The 22,829-nt window shown below is 44.7% G+C and overlaps 1 protein-coding gene across 3 annotated transcripts in view; it reads right to left on the reverse strand.

Moving 5' to 3' along the window:
- The window catches only part of LOC129838944 (probable G protein-coupled receptor 85), a 73,713-nt gene that overhangs the window by 9,882 nt on the left and 41,002 nt on the right, over positions 1-22,829 (reverse strand). Inside the window, exon 3 of one of the 3 annotated variants that reach the window (XR_008756939.1) lies at positions 938-1,039. The exons of the other annotated variants lie outside the window; for them this stretch is intronic. The gene's annotated coding sequence lies outside the window, so the exon portion shown is untranslated. Of the gene's footprint in view, positions 1-937; positions 1,040-22,829 lie in introns of those variants that run through there. 3 annotated transcript variants of the gene reach the window in all.

The raw sequence follows: 22,829 nt of genomic DNA on the forward strand, positions 1-22,829 counted from the left end.
TTTTGTTATTTTTAATACATTTTCTAAAATTTCTACAACCTGTTTTTTCTTTGTCATTTTGGGGTATTGTGTGTAGATTGATGAGGGGAAAAAACTATTTCATCCATTTTAGAATAAGGCTGAGGTCGCTGTGGAGACGACGTCGTCGATGCACTTATTGATGAAGCTGGTGACTGATGTGATGTACTCCTTAATGCCATCGGATGAATCCCGTAACATATTCCAGTCTGCTAGCAAAACGTTCCTGTAGCTTAGCATCTGCTTCAGCTGACCACTTCCGTTTTGAGCGAGTGGCTCGTACTTTTTGCCGTGTTTGCTTGTAAGCAGGAATCAGGAGGATAGAATTATGGTCAGATTTGCCAAATGTAGGGTGAGGGATAGGTTTGTACGCGTCTCTGTGTGTGGAGGAAAGGCGCTCTAGAGTTTGTTTTAGTTCTGGTAAATCAAATTATTGGTCACATACACGTGTTTAGCAGATGTTATTGCGGGTGTAGCAAAATGCTTGTGTTTCTAGCTCCGACAGTGCAGTAATATCTAACAAGTAACATCTAACAATTTCCCAACACACACACAAATCTAAGTAAAGGGATGGAATTAAGAAATGTGACGGTTCAGCTCGTCCGAAGCACCCGAACACAGGCGGGAGGCATGAAATGAACAGAGGCAGTGGTTGAGATTACTTTTCTTTTGTATTGTCACTAAACAGGTTCTTTCACCCGACAAAATAGTTCCAGTACAAGGAAGCGTCCAACGCTGAAACAACAGCATAAAAAATAATCAACACAAACTAAGCAGCTGACCAAAAGGCCGTGGCCAAAAAGGAAACACAAAACAACAAACGGCTCCCCTTGTCCTGTAGACTATCGTCTACACGTCATATTTACAGGGGGACCGCTTCCCTCTATCTATAGCCTGCCTTGTTTACCATAGAGCCAAGGTGCATCAGATGAAGCCGCTTTCTCTGAGGTAGGACAGTCTGACGTCCTGACAGGTCCCCGTGTCTGCAACCCAATCCCACCGAGCTCATCTCCTGGCACACCTATATAGAGGGAGACACCTAGCCAATTAGTAGGCCCAGGTGTGTACTAATTGGCTTTACACAGCATACCTATCCCCTGAGGAGGGTGCTGTCGTGTCATCTTCCTCTAGCTGGTCACTGAACCCTCACAGAATATATAAATATATGGATGAGCAATGTCAGAGCGGCATAGACTAAAATACAGTACAATAGTATAGAATACAGTATATATTTTTTTATTTTATTTAACCTTTATTTAACCAGGTAGGCAAATTGAGAACACGTTCTCATTTACAATTGCGACCTGGCCAAGATAAAGCAAAGCAGTTCGACACATACAACAACACATAGTTACACATGGAGTAAAACAAACATATAGTCAATAATACAGTGAAAAAAAAATAAGTCTATATACAATGTGAGCAAGTGAGGTGAGATAAGGGAGGTGAAGGCAAACAAATATATGTATAAATAAATAAAAATATAAAAGGCCATGGAGGCGAAGTGAGTACAACACAGCAAGTCAAATAGAAACTAAAAAAACACTGGAATGGTTGGTTTGCAGTGGAAGAAAGTGCAAAGTAGAGACAGAAATAATGGGGTGCAAAGGAGCAAAATAAATTAATAAATAAATACAGTAGGTAAAGAGGTAGTTGTTTGGGCTAAATTGTAGATGGGTTATGTACAGGTGCAGTAATCTATGAGCTGCTCTGACAGCTGGTGCTTAAAGCTAGTGAGGGAGATAGGTGTTTCCAGTTTCAGAGATTTTTGTAGTTCGTTCCAGTCATTGGCAGCAGAGAACTGGAAGGAGAGGCGTCCAAAGGAAGAATTGGGTTTGGGGGTGACTAGAGAGATATACCTGCTGGAGCGCGTGCTACAGGTAGGTGCTGCTATGGTGACCAGCGAGCTGAGATAAGGGGGGACTTTACCTAGCAGGGTCTTGTAGATGACCTGGAACCAGTGGGTTTGGCGACGAGTAAGAAGCGAGGGCCAGCCAACGAGAGTGTACAGGTCGCAGTGGTGGGTAGTATATGGGGCTTTGGTGACAAAACGGATGGCACTGTGATAGACTGCATCCAATTTATTGAGTAGGGTTTTGGAGGCTATTTTGTAAATGACATCACCGAAGTCGAGGATTGGTATGTTTGGCAGCATGAGTAAAGGATGCTTTGTTGCGGAATAGGAAGCCAATTCTAGATTTGACTTTGGATTGGAGATGTTTGATGTGAGTCTGGAAGGAGAGTTTACAGTCTAACCAGACACCTAGGTATTTGTAGTTGTCCACATATTCTAAGTCAGAGCCGTCCAAAGTAGTGATGTTGGACAGGCGGGCAGGAGCAGGCAGCGATCGGTTGAAGAGCATGCATTTGGTTTTACTTGTATTTAAGAGCAGTTGGAGGCCACGGAAGGAGAGTTGTATGGCATTGAAGCTCGCCTGGAGGGTTGTTAACACAGTGTCAAAAGAAGGGCCAGAAGTATACAGAATAGTGTCGTCTGCGTAGAGGTGGATCAGAGAATCACCAGCAGCAAGAGCGACATCATTGATGTAAACAGAGAAGAGAGTCGGTCCAAGAATTGAACCCTGTGGCACCCCCATAGAGACTGCCAGAGGCCCGGACAACAGACCCTCCGATTTGACACACTGAACTCGATCAGAGAAGTAGTTGGTGAACCAGGCGAGGCAATCATTAGAGAAACCAAGGCTGTCGAGTCTGCCAATGAGGATGTGGTGATTGACAGAGTCAAAGGCCTTGGCCAGGTCAATGAATACGGCTGCACAGTATTGTTTCCTATCGATGGCGGTTACGATATCGTTTATGACCTTGAGCGTGGCTGAGGTGCACCCATGACCAGCTCTGAAACCAGATTGCATAGCGGAGAAGGTGTGGTGGGATTCGAAATGGTCGGTAATCTGTTTGTTGACTTGGCTTTCGAAGACCTTAGAAAGGCAGGGTAGGATAGATATAGGTCTGTAGCAGTTAGGGTCAAGGGTGTCCCCCCCTTTGAAGAGGGGGATAACCGCAGCTGTGAGAGAGACTTGTTGTGAGAGACTTGTTTTTAGAGAGGTGGATTTTTAAAAGTAGAAGTTCAAATTGTTTGGGAACAGACCTGGATAGTATAACAGAACTCTGCAGGCAGTCTTTGCAGTAGATTGCAACACCGCCCCCTTTGGCCGTTCTATCTTGTCTGAAAATCTTGTAATTGGGGATGAAAATGTCTGAATTTTTGGTGGTCTTTCTAAGCCAGAATTCAGACACGGCTAAAACATCCGGGTTGGCAGAGTGTGCTAAAGCAGTGAACAAAACAAACTTAGGGAGGAGGCTTCTAATGTTAACATGCATGAAGCCAAGGCTATTACGGTTACAGAAGTCATCAAAAGAGAGCGCCTGGGGAATAGGAGTGGAGCCAGGTACTGCAGGGCCTGGATTCACCTCTACATCACCAGAGGAACAGAGGAGGAGTAGGATAAGGGTACGGCTAAAAGCTATGAGAATTGGTCGCCTAGAGCTACTAGAGCAGAGAGTAAAAGGAGGTTTCTGGGGGCGATAAAATAGTTTAAAGGAATAATGTACAGACAAAGGTATGGTAGGATGTGAATACAGTGGAGGTAAACCTAGGTATTGAGTGATGATGAGAGAGATATTGTCTCTAGAAACATCATTGAAACCAGGTGATGTCATCGCATATGTGGGTGGTGGAACTGAGAGGTTGGACATGGTATAGAGAGCAGGGCTAGAATCTCTACAGTGAAATAAGCCAATAAACACTAACCAGAACAGCAATGGACAAGGCATATTTACATTAAGGAGAGGCATGCTAATCGAGTGATCAATAAGGGTCCAGTGAGTAGAGGTTGGTTGGGGTCGTGGCGATCCAGACAGCTGGCCGGGTATATGGCTAACGGTAGCAGCATAGGATGGAGGTCTGTTTGTAGATACCTCGTGCGTTTCCGTCGGTAGGTTAGTGGGGTTCCGTGTAGTGGGGTTCCGTGTGGTAGAGGGGATCAATCCAAATTGGCAAAATAGATATAGTGACCCAAGGAAAAAGGAAAAAGGAAAAAAGGAAAAAAATAAAATAAATAAATAATAATAATAATAATAGTTGTCCGATATACTTGTTCAAATAGCAGCCGATAAGACAGCTAACGATTAGCGGGCCTCAGATGAGCGTTCAGGTAACGTCGGGACGGAGGTGCCAGTTGGATAAATCCCTCGGGCAGATAACGTCGGCAGTCAGTCGCGGCAGTCAGTCGTGAAGGCCCGGTGGGGTTCCGTATCTGCAGCAGCAACAAAAGAAACGGGTCCGGATGGTGATGGAAATCCTCAGCTGGCTAGCTCCAGAATGATTTGAGTTTGCTCCGGGGTCGACGTAAGCCAATAGTCACACGGTTTGCAGCTAGCTAGCTGCGAAATCAAGGTGCAAGTGTCCAGAGCCTGCGGCTGGAATCCGGGGAAACTGAGAGAAAAAGAGTCCCGGAATGCTCCGGTCCGAGTCGCGTTGCACAAAAGTGCCGGTAGATTATCGAGCTAAAGGAATAGCTGATGATATACATATGAGATGAGCAATGCAAGATATGTAAACATTATTGAAGTGACTAGTGTTCCATTTATTAAAATGGCCAGTGATTTCAAGTCTATGTATATAGGCAGCAGCTTCTATGTGCTAGTGATGGCTATTTAAAAGCCTGATGGCCTTGAGATAGAAGCTGTTTTTCAGTCTCTCGGTCTCAGCTTTGATGCACCTGTACTGACCTCGCTTTCTGGATGATAGCGAGGTGAACAGGCAGTGGCTCGGGTGTCCTTGGTGATCTTTTTGGCCTTCCTGTGACATCGGGTGCTGTAGGTGTCCTGGATGGCAAGTAGTTTTCCTGCATTTAAGTCCCCGGCCACTAGGAGCGTAGTTTCTGGGTGAGCATTCTCTTGTTTTCTTATGGCCTTATTCAGCTCGCTGAGTGCGGTCTTAGTGCTTGCATCGGTTTGTGGTGGTAAATAGACAGCAACGAAAAATATAGTAAAATACTGGTAAATAGTGTGGTCTACAGCTTATCATGAGGTACTCTACCTCAGGCGAGCAAAACCGTGAGACCTCCTTAATATTAGAGATCACACCCCAGCTGTTATTGACAAATAGACACAGACCACCACCCCTCATCTTACTGGAGGTTGCTATTCTGCCTTGCCGATGAACGGAAAACCCAGCCAATTGTACATTATCTATGTCCTCGTTCAGCTACGACTCAGTGAGACATAAAATATTACAGTTTTTAATGTCTCGTTGGTAGGATAGTCTCGAACGGAGCTCATCCAGTTTATTCTCCAGTGATTGCACATTTTCCAGTAAGACAGATGGTAAAGGCGGTTTATCCACTTGCCAATGAATTCTCACCAAGCACCCGGCCCCTGTATCTGTGTCTCCTTTTCATGCGAATGGCGGGGATTTGGGCCTGGTCCAGGAGGAGCCGTAAATCTTTCGCCTCGGATTCATTAAATAAAAAATATTTGTCCAGTCTGAGGTGAGTAATTGCTGTTCTGATGTCCAACACCTCTTTTCGGTCATAGGCGACGGTGGCAGAAACAATATGTACAAAAATAGTTAAAAACAAAGGACAAAAACACAGAATAGCACAATTGGTCAAGAGCCCATAAAACAGCAGCCATCCCCTTTAGAGTTTTTGAACTTCTTAGTATATTCATAGATTATTTTCCTTTCTACAGTAAGACATCCTACTCCACTACTTTACTCTGCACTAGTGGCAGGTCTGCTGGTCTGTCCATCTGCCAAAACAGCTCTTGCCTCACCTGTGTTCTGCCTACCACCGATTCCAAACCCAGCAGTCATGAAAGATAATGTGTCTTTCCCAGTCCCACCATCATACAGTAGGTTGAGTGCAGCCAGGCAGGGCCCCCATCCTGGTCTCTCTGAATGGTCCCATTCATCACACTGCTGCCCTGACTCCTAGCTCCACAGGCCCAGCCAAAGGGGTTCTCATCTCAAAATGGATGACAGAACTGCCAAGCACAATGAGCCAAACGTCACTTAGCCACTTAACATCCCACAAGCTCAAACATAAGCATCTGTTTTCACAGAGACACTCCTTGCAGCAACAAAGAAACAACACAGAGGCCTTTCAGGAAACCCTGTTCTGTCAGATGTGTACAGTACTGTACAGACGTGGTTGGCAAGGAGGATACTACTGTCTGTAGGCCACCGTGTTGTGCCATTGTCAGAGAGTATTATGGAATATGATGACAGTACGTAGAATCAGCGTCAAAAGAATGAACTGAGTTTTTACTGTTATGTGATGTTCATTCTTTAATAGCTTATATTTCTGAATATATATATATATATACAACATATGTTGTAGTAGATTATAAGCAAATGTATGATGTATAAGACATGTAGCCGTCCTCAAATACAGAAACTACTAGAAAAAAGGGTTCCAGAAGGGTTCTTCGGCTGTCCCAATTGGAGAACCATATTTAGTTACAGGCAGTATATTTTCTGGTTCCACGTAGAACCATTTTGGGTTCCATGTAGAACCCTCTGTGGAAATGGTGCGACATGGAACCATAAAGGCTTCTTCATTGGGTTCTCCTGTGCGGACTGCTGACGATCCCTCTAAGATGGCACCTTTTTAGTAGTTGGTTTTCACATGTGCAGACATCACAAAGAATGAATGGTAGTGTTAACACACCTGCCTCCAGGCTAGTGATTCAACTTGTAGCAAAGACAGCGCCCCTCGTTCTCAAAGAGCTTGTCTGTAGAGAGGCACTCGACACACACACACACACACACACACACACACACACACACACACACACACACACACACACACACACACACACACACACACACACACACACACACACACACACACACACACACACACACACACACACACACCTCTCCCCTCGCACATCCAGACTCAAGGTGAGTGAGCGAGGTACTTTCATGCTTCATCAGAGCAGTGTTAACAGCAGAGACATAAAGTGGGATATGCCTGATTGGCCTGAAAATGACTCCTAAAACACACACGTCAGTACATTATCATTGTGAAGGTTCAAGAGGGATTTCTTTACATTTATTTAACTAGGCAAGTAAGTTGAGAACAAATTCTTATTTTCAACAGCCTAGGAACAGTGGGTTAACTGCCTTGTTCAGGGGCAGAACAACAGATTTTTACCTTGTCAACTCAGGGATTCAATCTAACAACCTTTTGGTTACTGTCCCAACGCTCTAACCACTAGGCTACCTGCCACCCTGGATCTGTGTAGGTCAGTGTCTGATAATAACTAGGATAGGTTTATATAATGAGCACAATGTGAGCTGTGCTGAATGAGTGTCCTGTCCTGTAGGTTACCATTACAGGGAAACTCAGAAACCATATTTACAGGAAAAACCACAGGGCTTGCATGACAGTAGACAGCCCGTGAAATGTTGAATCAATTAGATACAACAGTGCCCACCAACCACGTTACTGTAAACTGGTTCAACACACGCACACTGATGAATTAACACACGCACGGATGCACACACGCACGCACACACGCTCACACACACACACACCTCCCCTCAAAGCTCTAAGCACTTCAGATACCCTGCAGATTGTGAGCTGCCATGTACATTACAGAACTAGTCCACCCACACCATTCTGTTCATGAATCAGAACATCCTTCAAGTCTGTTATCACATCACTAATGCCCCAATAATACAGCCCTATTCATACAGTATGGATTTACAGATATTGGTCATTACTGACCAAATAGCCCTTAATGAACAGTGGTTTTCTGCTAACAATTATCTATGTGTCTCACTTTTTGCTTTCTTCAGAAGACCATTCCTCATTGATTGAATTACTGTCACTTGTGGACAATTACCTCCTCAGAGAATTGAACCATATTACAGTAATATCAATTCTCTACCGTGGTCACAGCCCTACCTTTTCATGCTCTACAGGTCTCTGTGAGCCAGGCAGTGAAATGTATTTATCAACGTGCGCATGGGATGTTCGTGCTGTGTTCATGCATTGCTAACCACATGCTGTAGAAAGCGAAGAGCCATCTTTCGCAGACAGCAGGGCAAGAGCAAGAGACGAGTTAAAAATAAATTGGATGCCAGGGGGGGTTGAGTCTATGTGATTTTCTTTGCTGCAATATTAGTGCCGAGAGGCATCGTTCACTTGGCTTTGTCTCACCAAATAGCTCCTCTCTATCCACCCACACACATGCAGGTACAATAGCCTAGTTTCCATGAACAAAACCATAGACCAAAGCAGTAGTATAAAAAAATAGAGACTGAGGGCACACCTTTAATAATGTTTGTTTCTAAATTTAATTTGATAAAATAACTTGATATTAAACCAAACCTATTTTTCTTCCTCCTGAACCTGACAAAAATAGCTTTGCTGCTTGGTGAATTCCAGACATGCAGGTTCCTTGAAGTATGCATCCAATTCAAATGAGTAGCCCCTCTTAAAAACAAGATTCATGTCAAACATGAACCATGAAATTCCTGTCGGCAAAGCTGACCCGTGTCGAGGGAGTTCTCCCCCAAAAGCTTATTCTGAATATTCAAACAGCAGGTTTATGATATTTGACTTTCCTCCCTCAAACCCTATTAGAGGCCATATGACAAGATTATTTCTTGAATGTTTTTATTCACGGAACTCAGAGGGGATATTGAATGGTGAATACTGAATGAGGTAATTAAGCTTGGCAAGAGGTGAGTGAGTGCATTTAATGGGACTCAAGGTTTGAGTGTAGTCACATGCAGAATTATGCAGCCAGTAAATGCAAACTCAATAAATATCTGCTGTGTTATAGCCTAGTGGCAGGTGGCGGCTCACCTCTCAGGAGGTAGAACTTAAATAACACCTTGCATAGATTATAACAAGTTTTGTTTTCATTGCAATTAGGGGAAACTAATCCTGGCTGTTGAAAGCGATTCACAAACAAGGCTACTGTACAACCCCAATATGCCATTCAATGTTTCACATGAACTTTAGATTTGAACCCAGAATATAGTAAATGGCTTGGATGTGCTGTCAAAGGCATTTGCACTGACAGGGAACTGTCCTGAGTCATTTCAGAGCTCTAAGTGTTATTGGAGGGGACTGTGAAAACACAGAGCGAGGCGGCTGTAGACAGACATGGTGAGCTGTCACCATGACAACCCTCAAGAACCAACCTCCAACAGCTGTTAGGGTTTCTTTATGATTAGGCATGTGTTTTAGTCATCCACACTTTTGGCCTGATATAAAAAGAAGAAGAAGATGAACCCCTTAATCGCCAATGGGGAGTTGGATACACGGGGAATAGATATGGAGAAGCATGAAAGATATGAAAGGAAACACAGTCCATGAGAGAGAGAGCAAGAGTGCAAGACAAGCCTGGAAGCTATAGGGATTACAAAGTCCAACCTGAACCGAACTAATGAGAAAATGTACTTCAAATAGAATAGCGTCATTACCTTATATATAACACGGTTGTTTGAATTACATGACTGCTGACTCAGGAGCTGTCTGATTGATACAAAGGCATAGAAGTGCAAATATATGGTTGCATAAAAACTCTTGAGTGTTCAAATTAAGGGCCCAGCCCAGGCCTACCGCCCATTGTCGAATGTGTTTTAAGGTTAGTGGTTATCTATCTAACATCACACACTGTCATTATTCACCTCCATCTCTCCCCCTCCATCCCTCCATCTCTCCCCACAGAACCATCATCATGCCTCATCTGCTCTAGAAGCAAAGTCATAAAACAGCCCAGTGTTTATTCAGACCCTGCCATTACAGTTTTATGTTTAACCATTGTGCTGTATAATGAACCAGCTCCGAAAACACATTTCAAAATATAACCCAGGAGCACAATATTACACTTAGCAGGCCAAACTTTTTCACAAAGTTTTGTGTTCATGATGGAAATGGTACATCAGACAGCCCCTTGGGAACAAATCGTTCATTCTTTGTGTCCTTTTGTTAGATTGTATAGTCAGACACTCACAGATGGGCAAGGGTTCAGTGGAGTATGGTGAGAGCTACCCCCCCCCCATTCTACCTCCCTTCATCCCGACATCCCTCCGTCCACCCCCATGCGAGGCAGGGGGCCAGAAGGCCTGTGTTTGATAATAACATCTCAATCTGTAGTATACTGTGGCCATGAATCGTCCGTCCACAGATGGGTCCAAGAAATACCGTTTTTTTCCCCCTTTCTTTGCCCCAGTTACTAATAAAGAACTGTTCAAGATTGTCCAAATGTGTTCTCTCTTGTTGTGTGAAATAGAAATCGGGCAAATTGTAGATGGTGGGATGTTGTTGTGCTGGCAACACAGCTTAGTCTTGTTTGGGACTTGGATCTAGGATAAGTCGTGATTTAAAGATGGCGTGGAAAATCACACAGCAACAGCAAAAACAGAATCAGGTGAATCATTGGTTCACATTAAAACAAACATCAACCAATTCCTGAAGCCTTCATAAAAGCCTATGGGGCTCTCTTCTTGTTGGTGGCGTGTGTGAGAAGACGTGCGTTGCTCTGGAATCTGTTTTGGATGGGGGCAGCATTCCCCTGAAGGGAGACTGCTGTTAATAAGATAGCTCTCTTTACCCAATATTCAGAGAGGCGACTGGCATCGCTACGACGACAGGCGATAACCCAGCTACGACGCCGTGGAGGGCTATCAACCGGGAGCTATGAATGCTGGGATGGCAGGATGCGGCGGGAATGACTGATAGGAGATGGAGCGATAACAGGTCTGTTAAGGCCCCTCTGTGACGGAGATATTGGAAGACAGCCGGCGAGGCAGAAACCCTGTTCTGACTGCTGCAGCAAGAGATAGAGACAGAGAGGCAGAGAAAAAGAGAGAGATCCCCATCATTTTCTCAATAAAAAAAGGAGTACTGGCTTCCCTGTCATTTAACCATTGGATCAATACCCAAATTGAACTTGTACCAATAACCCAGCACGGTCATTCAAATGTCTCCTCTCCTCACTTCCCTTCATCAGTCATCACGATGGGTGTTCTGGAATTGCTTTTTCCTTTTCATCTCCCCCCAAAACAATGACAGGATTGGAAGGAATCCCCCAATTTTAAAGTGTCATGCAGTCAGAGGAAACCTGATCAAATTGTCAGGCTGGTTCCTGAGTTCTACATCTGGAGAGACAGAGTTAATGATCAACTGGATGCTGACTGCATCTGTCCCCTCTGATGTAGCTGATGCGAACACAGTGAATCCATGCAGCTCATTCTCATTCTGACTTCACTGGTAATGATTTCAAAATGACGCACCCCGTATTTTTGAATGACGTTGGTGATGTTCAAACAGAGAAGGAATAGAACAATAGAGTGTCTAAAATCAAAGTCAAGCCCTACAACAGAAGGTATAATTATACATGTACTGTAGAGGAGTGTCCTTTGTATAATATTGAGTCCTCCATAAAATCCATCCACCCACGTCAGTAATAAACAGCCACAATTCAATTTACGTACATGCACACTATAAATCAGAGGGTTCAAGTAAAGTATCACCAATCAATGTGAAGATAAGGTATACATCCTAAATGACCCCCTGTCCCCTATATATGTGGTTACCAACCAGTCCATTTCCAAGGCATTTCTAGTCGATCACCAAACATTTCTGTAAAAAACCCAATGATAACGTCTTGCGTTCCTATTTTTTTTATTTGTTTGGCGCTATTGGTGTTAGGAGCACTTGATTCAGCAGGCCTAGTGCCTGGAAGGCAAAGTGTTCCCATTCTGAACCATTTCATGTGTCTGAAGACAGAACTCCATGTGTAACTCTGTGTTGTTGTTTTTGTAGCACTGCTTTGCTTTATCTTGGCCAGGTCGCAGTTGTAAATGAGAACTTGTTCTCAACTGGTCTACCCGGTTAAATAAAGGTGAAATAAAAAATACATTAAAAAAAAAACTCTGCCTACCTGGAAGGCCCAGAGAGAAAATCAAGTGCACCTATAGGCCAACAGCTGGCCAATCAGATAGCTCAGATCACCGTGTGTGCACAGTTTCGTCGAGCCATAGACTGTTAGAAGAAGCCTCGAACGCACAGCAATGTTGACACTGTGAGATTTCAAAACGTTTAACACCATGACTAGAGAGAGACTCAAAGAATACTGCAGAGCTGTTGTTTTTCTGAGTAAGCTCATGTTTAAGTTGTTATTCAGTAGCACTGTCAACACATAAAATGCACGTTCTTCCTACTTCCACTCACGCTGCAACCAGCACTGCAGCTTTAATAAACGAGTAGCAAAGTGTTCCGATAAGCTTGCGTTGTTGTTATTAGCGGCTTGTGACTCTTTTTAATATCGAGGAATATTTCACTTTCTCTGGTCATAGGAGTAACGACATGAATTGGTGCACGAGGCAGATATAATGCAGTGCGACTTGAGTTTCTCCATCAGCTGGAACTGTGTACCCTTTTCTCAGAGGAGGGAAAGAGAAGGGAAGATGAGTTTGGTGAGAGGCACCCTCACTGCTGCCAATTATTATGCTCACTCAGCTGTGCCTCACAAGTATAACAAGAAATGATCTATTACCAGTGTGATCGTATACCTAAAATGTTTAATATAATTAAAAAATTGTCTGAGAAGAACAACATTGGCAGGGAAATTCAAGTATAGCCAGTGATAATGTATTGGGCCTATAGTAGTGGTGTAAAGTACTTATGTAAAAATACTTTAAAGTACTACTTAAGTCATTTTTTGGAGTATCTGTACTCTAGTATTTATATTTTTGACAACTTTTACTTCACTACATTCCTAAGGAAAATAATGTACTTTCTACTCCATACATTTTCCCTGACACCCAAAAGTACTCATACATTTTAACAGGAAAATGGTTCAATTCACACATTTATCAAGAGAACATCCCTGGTCATCCCTACTGCCTCTGATCTGGCGGACTCACTAAACACAAATGCTTTATTTGTAAATTATGTCTGAGTGTTGGAGTGTGCCCCTAGCTATACGTCAATAAAAAAAAAAAAAAATTGTACTGTCTGGTTTGCTTAATATAAAGAATTTGAAATGGAATATACTTGTACTTTTACTGTTGATACATTTTAGCAATTCCATGTACTTTTGATACGTAAGTATATTTAAAACCAAATACTTTTAGACTTTTACTCAAGTAGTATTTTACTGAGTGACTTTCACTTTCACTTGAGTCATTTTCTATTGAGGTATCTTTACTTTTACTCAAGTATGACAACTTAGTACTTTTTCCATCACTGACCTATAGGCTAATGCACAAACCTCATTGCTACAGTACTGTTTTTAATTGGTTAATGTTGCATAGGCTTGCATAGGCTTGAGCAACATCCCGGCTTGCATTTTGACTCAGAAATTGATCTTGACTATATGGTGCCATTTGGGACTGTTCAATCCACTCAAATATGAACACAGAATATAGTATCAGCATGAATACACGCATAATCTACATCATGTTTTTTCCCTATTTCTTACAAGATCGTGGAAGCGTTCAGTTCTGTGTGAACAGGATTCAAGTCAAGATAGGAGTTTGATCCCTGATCTGGGTGACACACGTGGTGATACATCTTCATTTGCGAAAGACAGAAAACCTTTGCTCATTTATTAGGTGACACTGGTAAGACTTGTTAATGACCATGACACCACCTGCAGAACAATATATCAAACAGGTTATGGAAATGCCCATTGCCACACTATATCAATGTCATTAATCAAACTTGCCAGGATTGATATTCGCTACACTTAGACAAGATTAGTCATGCAGCTAGCGAAATATCCACCAAATAGAAAACTCCTCCTTGGATTATATAGCGAAGTGTACACTGACTATAGGCTATGTTGTACTGTAGTACATTCTCCCTTGAGATTTACACAGCTCCATTTGGAGAGGATTTACATTAAGCAGTCTTAATTTCTCTAAAAGGCATGTGATCTCCTAGCTGTTTTGGGATGCTGCCTGGCCTGCCTGGTGCATTAAGTCAGGTTGCAGGCTAGGACTCTGCTGCAGTGTAGCTGGAGCGGGCTAGCCTTGCACCTCTGTAGCCAAACCTCTTTGCTCTGGCAGCTAACGGTGGAGCTTAGCACTGAGCTTAGCTTAAGGATGATGTGAGCAATAAAATTGGAGGCTTTCCCAATATGTTATCACGGTGTTTCTGCTCTCGATAGGGTGTGAAGAGTCCTCACTTTCAATATGGTGATTGACACTATGGTAAATCTCATATATAATCAATGTGGGCTACTTTCGGATCACAGCGCAACAGTGCTAATTGATGGGTTGGCTATGGGCTAAATGCGTTTGTTCTAGAGTCTGGAAGCTTCTGTGCAATAAAGCTGACAGGGGGTAGAAGAGATGATGGTAGAGAGAGAGAGAAAGAAAGACAGAGAGAGAGAGAGAGAGAGAGAGAGAGAGAGAGAGAGGGAGAACAGCTTGCAGAGTGGTAAAGAGCGGTGGACGTGGGCTCAGACAAAAGCATGCGTCACATTCTTTCCTGCCTGTTGACTGAGATAAGTATGGATGCAGCTGCAGGAGGCAGCGGATGCTATCCAATTCCACACAAACACTTTGACACGCGGTGCATTCGGAAAGTATTCAGACCCTTTGACTTTTTCCACATTTTTGTTAAGTTACAGCCTTATTCTAAAATGTATTACATGGATGTTTTTAGAAATGGGAAAAAACAGGAATACCCTATTTACTTAAGTATTCACACCCTTTGCTATGAGACTTGAAAATGAGCTCAGGTGCATCCTGTTTCTACTGATCATCCTTGACATGTTTCTACAACTTGATTGGAGTCCACCTGTGGTAAATTAAATTGATTGGACATGATTTGGAAAGGCACACTATATATAAAGGTCCAACAGTTGACAGTGCATGTCAGAGCAAAAACCAAGCCATGAGGTCGAAGTAATTGTCCGTAGAGCTCCAAGACAGGATTGTGTCAAAGCACAGACCATAGTGTCAATCACCATATTGAAAGTGAGGACTCTTCACACCCTATTGAGAGCAGAAACACCGTGATAACATACTGGGAAAGCCAGTTCCTCTGTGGAGATTGGAGAACATTTCAGAAGGACAACCATCTCTGCAGCTCTCCACCAATTAGACCCTTGTGGTAGTGGCCAGACAGAAGCCACTCCTCAATTAAAGACATGCCAGCCCGCTTGGAGTTAGCCAAAAGGCATCTAAAGGACTCAGACCATGAGAAACAAGATTCTATGGTCTGATGAAACCAAGATTGAACTCTTTGGCCTGAATGCCAAGCGTCATGTCTGGAGAAAACCTGGCACCATTCCTACAGTGAAGCATGGTGGTGGCAGCATCATGCTGTGAGGATGTTTTTCAGTGGCAGGGACTGGGAGACTAGTCAGGATCGAGGGAAGATGAACGGAGTAAAGTACAGAGAGATCCTTGATGAAAACCTGCTCGAGAGCACTCAGGACCTCAGACTGGGGTGAAGGTTCACCTTCTAACAGGACAACGACTCTAAGCACACAGCCAAGACATCGCAGGAGTGGCTTCGGGACAAGTCTCTGAATGTCCTTGAGTGACCCAGCCAGAGCCTGGACTTGATCCCAATCGATCATATCTGGAGAGACCTGAGAGGATCTGCAGAGAAGAATAGGAGAAACTCCCCAAAGACAGGTGTGCCAAGCTTGTAGCGTCATACCCAAGAAGACTCGAGGACGGTAATCGCTGCCAAAGGTGTTTCAACAAATTACTGAGGAAATGGCCTGAATACTTACTGTATGTAAATATGATATTTCAGTTTGTATATTTATAAATGAGCAAACATTTATAAAACATGTTTTTGCTTTGTCATTATGTTGCATTGTGCGTAGATTGTGATGGGGGGAAAAAACAATTTAACACATTTTTAATAAGGCTGTAACATAAAAAAATGTGGGAAAAGTAAGGGGGTCTGAATACTTCCGAAGGCATTGAATAGGCAAGAAGAGCAGGTGTGCGTGACTGCGTACATGCGTGTATGCGTTTGTGAGCCGTTCACATCCATCTGTAATGTTATTTTACTTCCTCTTGTTTTAGTGCTGGCCCATGCCCTGAGGTTTGTGAGTGGAAATTCTCTCCATGCGAGAACATATTATGCCACAAACTACAGGGCCTGTTGCTTAGGGCTGTTGTCAACACATTTCCGAGAAACAGAAAGAGAAGAAAACTCCACGAAAAAGCTGAAGTTCATATTTGTCATCATGATGAGAAGAAAATTCTCTGATCTGACAATGACTTAAAGAACTTCAGTTGAAGCTATTGAGGAGAGTACAAAGTGCCCTTCAGTCACTGTGGTTAAAAAGCATTTGTCACGTTCCTGACCTGTTTCCTCTTGTTTTGTATGTGTTTATTGGTCAGGGCGTGAGCTGGGTGGGCATTTCTATGTGTTGTGTTTCTATGTTGGGTTAAAGGGTTAATTGACCTTGTATGGCTCTCAATCAGAGACAGGTGTTTTCGTTTTTCTCTGATTGAGAGACATACATAGGGAGGTTTTTTCTCACTGTTTGTTTGTGGGTGATTGTCGCTGTGTCTATGTCGATGTTCTATGTTGCATGTATGCACTAGTTCATTCTTAGCTTCACGTTCGTCAGTTTTTTGTTATTTTGTTAGTTTGTTAAAGTATTTCGTTTCATGTTCATCTTCGTAGAAAAATAAAAGAAGATGGCTTATTTTCCACATGCTGCGCCTTGGTCCTCACTCTCTCCTATTGACGATCGTGACAGCATTGTTAGAGGTTAAAAAAATAGAAGGACAAATGGGTTTTCCAGGAACAGACAATTATGTACAATAACAAATTAAGGTAAAAATAAATTGTATAATAGGTTACACTCATTATGAACACAACGTATTTAGAAACCACACTGTTAGACAAGCACATTGACAAAGTAATGAAACCCAGAAACCAGCTCTTGATTCGTGGAATCTGAATGTGAGTCAGGAAAATTAAACCTGTGTTGCATCTGGAAACACAGTACAGTAGCTGAAGATAATGAGTGCACCCCCTTTAATCATGTCTGCTGTTTCTTTCCACTTGTTTGACACATCAGAGAAGGGAGGAAAATGGGAAAGAATCATTGGAATGTCAAATGAGTGAAATCAGCCTGATGAAGTTTTGGGACCCAAACCAGCAAAGTGCATCGGATGCAACCAGCATCTCTTTTCCCGGTGGCTGGGATTTTATTAGGAATCAGAGCAGCAGATTGCACTGATAAGGCTGAACGTCTGTGTGTGTGTGTTTGTGTGTGTGGGGCTCAGAATGTTAATGCCAAGCCTGGGGTTCAGCGATACGACCGACGTGGTCATGTTTGGGAATGGGGATCCACCTCTTTGCCCTGTCCGACCGTATTAACCTTCCCCAGGCATGATGGCACTCGCTGAGTGTGAGGCTACGGGATGAGGAGGAGGAGACATCAGAGGAAAAACAAAACAATAACCAGACTCATAGGAAAATAAGAAAAAGAGGACCTCTTCAGGATCCTTGTCTGTGATTGACCTGTCTTTTTCTATCTTTTTATTTGAGGTGGTGTGAGGGAGGAGTGGGAGGCCCCGGTGCACAACTGAGCAAGAGGACAATTACATTGGAGTGTCTAGTTTGAGAAACAGACGCCTCACGAGTCCTCAACTGGCAGCTTCATTAAATAGTACCCACAAATACTAGTCTTAACGTCAACAGTGAAGAGGTGACTCCGGGATGCTGGCCTTCTCAGCAGTGATGAAGTGATGTACTGAAGTGATGTAAAGCTCGCCACCATTTGACTCTGGAGCAGCAGAAACGCGTTCTCTGGAGTGATGAATCACGCTTCACCATCTGGAAGTCCGACGGAAGAATCTGGGTTTGGCGGATGCCAGGAGAATGCCACCTTCCCCAATGCATAATGCCAACTGTAAAGTTTGGTGGAGGAGGAATGATGGTTGAGGGTGGTTTTTCATGGTTCGGGCTAGGCCCCTTAGTTCCAGTGAAGGGAAATCTTAACGCTACAGCATACAATGACATTTTTGACAATTCTGTGCTTCCAACTTTGTGGCAACATTTTGGGCAAGGGCTTTTCCTGTTTCAGCATGACAATGCCCCCATGCACAAAGCGAGGTCCATACAGAAATGGTTAGTCAAGATCGGTGTGGAAGAACTTGACTGGCATGCACAGAGCCCTGACCTCAACCCCATCAAACACCTTTGGGATGAATTGGAACACCGACTGCAAGCCAGGCCTAATCTCCCAACATCATTGCCCGAGCTCCCTAATGCTCGTGGCTGAATAGAAGCAAGTCTCCACAGCAATGTTCCAACATCAAGCGCAAAGCCTTCTCAGAAGAGTGGAAGCTGTTATAGCAGCAAAGGGGGGGGCCAACTCCGTATGAATGCCCATGATTTTGGAATGAGATTTTCGAAGAGCAGGTGTACACATACTTTTGATCATGTAGTGTATAAGTCAGAACAGAAACATATTTTAAAAAACTGTTTCACAAGGACAGACATTGTCAAACACAGTCCATAATATAACTCCTACACTTATATTAGAAGAGTATGTGTTGCCAAGGTGATGAATCAGATAATGAAAGTGAGATTGGACGACACACAACCCAACAGTGATCATCAGACAACATCAGATAAGCCACTTGTTCCCTACTGTGCATATGCTGAGAAAAAAATCGTATTTTGTATTTCTTCATGCAGTTTCTGTCAGTGTCACGTTAAATCACTCCTCCCGTCTTTAGCACGAGGGGATTGAGGCGATCGGTCGCCAGCCAGCCCAGAGTTGGTGCACTGTGGCATTGGACTTGTTTATGCTGCTTGTGTGCTGGAAAGGAACCCGCTGCAGAATTTTGGCTGCCTTCCAAAGGGCACTGTTACTTCCAACGAACAAATAAAATACTGGTCAGCTAAATATAACATTTCCCTCCATGAGCAGAGCAGCATAGGCCCAGGGAGGAAGAGAGAGAGATACAGAAAGAGTTAGACAGTGGGGGAAGAGAGAGGGGAGAGAGCAAGAGGGAGAGAAAGCGAGAGAGAGAGGAAGGGAGAGAAAGAGAGAGAGGGGAAAAAATAGAAGCGAGAGAGAGGGGGCTGGATTCTGGATACAGCCTGAGCCAACCTGAGCTGAACGCAACAATGCCTTACTTGAAGTGGAGCATGGCGATAATAGCTCAGAGGTCAGGTCAGCATCCTCTCTCCCTCCCTCCATCTCTCTTGCTGTCTTGTTGTCTCTATCCTAGATAAAAAATTAGCATTGGCTCTCCTCTGATTTCCCTTTATTTCTTCATGCATGATTCACAGCCCAGATGACCCTGTCCTCTCTTTCTCTACCCCATTTCTCTCTTTCTACACTGTAAAACGTTGTCACGATCGCGTTGACATGAACGAGAGGACCAAGGCGCAACATGATTTGAATACATCTTCTTTATTTCCCAAGACGAAGATGATCACCAAACACTTATACAACACTAACAAAACAACAAACGATCGTGAAACTTCAAAACGTAAGTGCACACACAAACTACTTACGTCGACATATACATATACATAAACAATGACCCACAAACAGCTAAAGCCTATGGCAGCCTTAAATATGGCTCCCAATTAGAGACAACCGAAATCAGCTGTCTCTAATTGAGAACCCATTCCGGCCACCATAGACTCTCCTAGAAAACTACACCCAACATAGACACAGCTAGACACATACACTCAACACAAAACCATAAACTACAACCACACCCCCTCTACCATATAATACCCCAAAATACACACATACCCCATGTCACACCCTGACCTAACTAAAATAATAAATAAAACAAATAATACTAAGGCCAGGGCGTGACATAACCCCCCCCTTAAGGTGCGAACTCCGGACGCACCAGCACATAGTCTAGGGGAGGGTCTGGGTGGGCTTCCTTCCACGGCGGCGGCTCCGGCACTGGTCGTGGTCCCCACCCCACCATAGTCATAAGGGGCAGCACCGGGATAAGGGGCAGCACCAAGATAAGGGGCAGCACCAAGATAAGGGGCCGCACCAGGATAAGGGGCACCACCAGGATAAGGGGCACCACCAGGATAAGGGGCAGCACCAGGATAAGGGGCAGCACCAGGATAATGGGCAGATCCTGGCTGGATGACGGCTCCGGCGGATCCTGGTTGGACGGCTCATGGCTGGCTGACAGATCTGGCTGCTCATGGCTAGCTGACGGATCCGGCTTCTCATGGCTGGCAGACAGATTTGGACGCTCATGGCTGGCTGACAGATTTGGACGCTCATGGCTGGCTGACGGCTCTGGCAGATCCTGTCTGGTTGGCGGCTCTGGCAGATCCTGTCTGGTTGGCGGCTCTGGCAGATCCTGTCTGGTTGGCGGCTCTGGCAGATCCTGTCTGGTTGGCGGCTCTGGCAGATCCTGTCTGGTTGGCGGCTCTGGCAGATCCTGTCTGGTTGGCGGCTCTGGCAGATCCTGTCTGGTTGGCGGCTCTGGCAGATCCTGACTGACGAATGGCTCTAGCGGCTCCTGACTGACTAATGGCTCTGACGGCTCGGGACAGACGGATGGCTCAGACGGCGCTGGGGAGACGGATGGCTCAGACGGCGCTGGGGAGACGGATGGCTCAGACGGCGCTGGGGAGACGGATGGCTCAGACGGCGCTGGGGAGACGGATGGCTCAGACGGCGCTGGGGAGACGGATGGCTCAGACGGCGCTGGGGAGACGGATGGCTCAGACGGCGCTGGGGAGACGGATGGCTCTGGCCGGATGAGGCGCACTGTAGGCCTGGTGCGTGGTGCCGGAACTGGAGGCACCGGGCTAAAGGCACGCACTTTCAGGCTAGTGCGGGGAGAAGGAACAGGGCATACTGGACCCTGGGGACGCACATTAGGCCTAGTGCGTGGGGCCGGAACTGGTGGTACCGGACTGGGGACACGCATCTCAGGGCTAGTGCGGGGAGCAGCAACAGGATGCACAGAACTCTGGAGACGCACAGGAGGCTTAGTGCGTGGTGCCGGAATTGGTGGTACCGGGCTGGAGACACGCACCATAGGACGAGTGCGTGGAGGAGGAACAGGGCTCTGGAGACACACTGGAAGCCTGTTACGTGGTGTAGGCACTGGTGGAACTGAACTGGGGCGGGGAGGTGGCGCCGGAAATACCGGACCGTGCAGGCGTACTGGTTCCCTTGAGCACCGAGCCTGCCCAACCTTACCTGGTTGAATACTCCCCGTCGCCCGACCAGTGCGGGAAGGTGGAATAACCCGCACCGGGCTATGTAGGCGAACCGGGGACACCATGCGTAAGGCTGGTGCCATGTATACCGGCCCGAGGAGACGCACTGGAGACCAGACGCGTTGAGCCGGTATCATGGCACCTGGCTCAATGCCCAATCTAGCCCTACCAGTGCGGGAAGGTGGAATAACCCGCACCGGGCTATGAACACGTACAGGAGCCACCGTGCGCTCTACTGCGTAACACGGTGTCCGCCCGTACTCCCGCTCTCCACGGTTAGCCTGGGAAGTGGGCGCAGGTCTCCTACCTGCCCTCGGCCCACTACCTCTTAGGCCCACTACCTCTTAGCCCCCCCCCCCCCAAGAAATTTTTGGGTAGTACTCGCGGGTCTCCAGCCTTGCCTCCGTGCTGCCTCCTCATATCGCCTCCTCTCGGCTTTCGCTGCCTCCAGCTCTTCACGAGGGAGGCGATATTCTCCCGGTTGCGCCCAAGGTCCCTTACCATCCAAAATCTCCTCCCATGTCCATGAGTCCTTAATGCCTTGATCCTGTTGCCGCTGGTCATGTTGCTTGGTCATAGATTGGTGGGTCATTCTGTCACGATCGCGTTGACATGAACGAGAGGACCAAGGCGCAACATGATTTGAATACATCTTCTTTATTTCCCAAGACGAAGATGATCACCAAACACTTATACAACACTAACAAAACAACAAACGATCGTGAAACTTCAAAATGTAAGTGCACACACAAACTACTTACGTCGACATATACATAAACAATGACCCACAAACAGCTAAAGCCTATGGCAGCCTTAAATATGGCTCCCAATTAGAGACAACCGAAATCAGCTGTCTCTAATTGAGAACCCATTCCGGCCACCATAGACTCTCCTAGAAAACTACACCCAACATAGACACAGCTAGACACATACACTCAACACAAAACCAAAAAATACAACCACACCCCCTCTACCATATAATACCCCAAAATACACACATACCCCATGTCACACCCTGACCTAACTAAAATAATAAATAAAACAAATAATACTAAGGCCAGGGCGTGACAAACGTTCTTGTTGTTTGGACAGTATTAAACAATAAAACTAACAGTAAAGTACCATATTAATTATGTACAGTAAATTACCGTAAATTGCAATGCATTGTGTGTGATTTTTAGGCGTAAACAGTCAATTATACCATCAATTCCAAAGAAACTTTGCTTCAACAGTACATTACTGTAACCACCCAGAATTATGGGATTGGCAACTAGCTACTTTTTTAAACAATTCTGAATGATAGGATTGAAAGACATCATGGTCTGAAATGAACCAAACAAACAACGTGTGTGCAACGTTTATATGATTTACACATTTAATTACACCAAATATTACACTGTCATGAAAAACCGTGATTTACACGTAAATGTGGACATTTATCAACAGTAAAATACTTTGAAAAATTATACAGCAGCATACTGTAAATGATGGTGCGTTGTGGGAAAATGTTGTGGGCGGGGAAATAATTGCTGTATTTCTAATGGTACAGTAATTCCAACCCACTGAATACAGTGTTACTGTCACGCCCTGACCGTAGAG

The sequence above is a fragment of the Salvelinus fontinalis genome, chromosome 39 (assembly GCF_029448725.1).
Source record: "Salvelinus fontinalis isolate EN_2023a chromosome 39, ASM2944872v1, whole genome shotgun sequence".
Taxonomy (NCBI): Eukaryota; Metazoa; Chordata; class Actinopteri; order Salmoniformes; family Salmonidae; genus Salvelinus; species Salvelinus fontinalis.